The following is a 2,227-nucleotide window of genomic DNA, read 5'->3' as shown; positions in this document are numbered from 1 at the left end:
ATGCGTGCCCGCTTTAAACTGTATGAACTCTGGACGAAGCAAAAACCGCACGAACCTAACCTCTGCCGCTCATGTGTTAAGCGCCGGCGGTACGTTACGCCACTTCCTCTTACTTGATTGAACACCATTCCCATCGCTCATTTATCAAATGGCTCGCCCCAGAGGTTTTGAGGACTGAGATTGGCTGAAATCCCCTTAGGCGATGGCGAGCTGTGCTTCAGCTGGGGCTGGGGTGGGCCATAACCAAACTTTGGTCGCGAGGTGTGGGGATTCATCGGGGATTCATCATCTCGAATTTGGTGGCGCATTAGAAATGTAGGCTAAATGCACCGCAACAGATATGATTATACCCCCTTGGATACGCAATGGTGATGAAAGTGGTGGTTGCCAATAAGGTTTTAGGTTTGCGGTGCATGCGAAACTTTCGACTTGTATCGTGACTTACAGAGTTTGCGGCTGGGCCAAAGACTGTTCTGCTGAGAAACTGCGGTACGATGGCGGACACCGACACACTACACAGCACACGGCGCGGCACTCCTGCCTCGCATTCGCAGCGGCAGCCCAACTCAACTCCAACTCTCAACTGTTGCAGGATGGGGTAGGTCGGTTGCCACTCGCCAGTGCCAGCCCCCTCCCTCCCCCGCCCCTCCTCGATCTCCCCTCCCTCCCGGAGGGCCTCGGCCTCGCTTTCGGTGCTGCAGCAGTGCGGTGCGAGGGAGGGGGTGGGGGGGGGCTCGGTCGCTCGTCGAATTAAGGCGTTAACGAAAATACGTTCATATTCCCTTTAAGCTACCAGAACTTGTCAAGATACCCCGGTTGGACTAAAAATGTGGGTATTATTACTCCCATATTGTTAAGTACGCTTGCCGCATTTCATACGCATTTTTGTTTGCGCATTTGGCGCTGACAGCTACCGTTGCTCCCTTCCGCTCTCTTCTCTGCAGACGATCAAGAATGCAGACAAGCTCGAGCACACAGTGTCAGCCTTAGATCCAGCAGGAGCAGGCAGAAATGTCGACCAGGTTTGGGGCCGTTCACGAAGTACGTATCGCTTTTTGGAGCGGTTTTTGACCCCCACCCCCTGAATCACGCAAAACATCAGATCACATGCAGGCCGTGCAGGACTACCCCACCCCCACATGGTGGACGAGCCGGACCCCCTCGCGGACGCCGCCGCGGACTTCATCATCCCCGTGGACGTGCTGAGCTCCATGATCCCCCCGCCGCGGCCCCATCGCCGGCTGCACCACCCGCACCGCTTCTCGCCGCTGCACCCCGGGGCGGACGCCGACGCGCCCCAGCTGGCCAGGAAGGCATGGCAGCACGACGACGCGGTGGCCGCCCAGCCCGCGCAGGCCCAGGTCGCCGCCCAGACCCAGGTCGCCGCCCACGGGCCGTACCCGCACCACCACCCGCACCTGCCGCCGGCCATGGAGGACCTCATCCCCAAGATCGGAGAGACGGAGGCCGAGAAGGCCGAGCGCGAGCAGAAGGCGGTCCAGAGGATGATCCAGGTCGTCAACATCCTCGGCAGAACTTCTTGTCCGGCAGGGCGAAGACGATCGTGCGCAGGCTGAGCAAAATAGTAGACGAGGAAGAGGGGGAGAAACTGACGCGACAGTGAACAATTTGTGAATACTAGTCGTCTGAAACTAAATATAAAGCAGCTGGGTCATTTAAAATGTATTTGAATTGACGAACGTGAGATGTTTAACAGTGTCAGTGTGTACAATTGTAAATAACTGTCTTTTGCGGGCCCTCTCTTAGCCTGCGAAGCGGGCCCTTTAGGTGCTTTTGGGCCTCCGAAGGACCGTAGGAAGAAGCAAGGGAGTGTAGTCTCATGGAGGAAGCATCTGCCATCTCTGCCATATAACCCGAAAATTGATCGTAACCGAGAAGGAGGGGGAGAGGGGGTTGGGGGTGTACTGCTGACGATTGCCATGGGTTTCCAACACTAAATACTTGTACGAAGCCTTAGCACAATCAAAGTTCAATTGTCGTCACGTCAGTCACTGTGCCACTGTGCTCAGCACTGCTCCCCTCTCCTCCTGGCCACATTACTTATACGGTCAATAATCACGATCAACGATCAGGTCCCCCACTAATAGTTGTGTCTGGGGGCTGGGAGAGCCGCGGTGTAGGCAGCCCATCGCACACGCGCGCCGGGCGGGTCGGTGGCGCAGCTGCGCTCCTCGCTGTACTTCGTATACGCCGTGAGCGTCGTTGG

The 2,227-nt window shown here is 56.9% G+C and overlaps 2 protein-coding genes across 2 annotated transcripts in view; both read right to left on the bottom strand.

Moving 5' to 3' along the window:
• The window catches only part of LOC127749970 (uncharacterized), a 20,071-nt gene extending 19,469 nt beyond the window's left edge, over positions 1 to 602 (bottom strand). The window contains exon 1 of the mRNA XM_052270197.1: positions 446 to 602. The gene's annotated coding sequence lies outside the window, so the exon portion shown is untranslated. The remainder of the gene's footprint in view (positions 1 to 445) is intronic.
• The window catches only part of LOC113217825 (uncharacterized), a 36,932-nt gene that overhangs the window by 8,414 nt on the left and 26,291 nt on the right, over positions 1 to 2,227 (bottom strand). The gene's annotated exons all lie outside the window — the stretch shown is intronic.

This window comes from Frankliniella occidentalis, unplaced genomic scaffold, assembly GCF_000697945.3.
Source record: "Frankliniella occidentalis isolate FOCC.00 unplaced genomic scaffold, Focc_3.1 Scaffold113, whole genome shotgun sequence".
NCBI lineage: Eukaryota > Metazoa > Arthropoda > Insecta > Thysanoptera > Thripidae > Frankliniella > Frankliniella occidentalis.
This window is presented reverse-complemented; position numbering and strand designations above follow the sequence as displayed.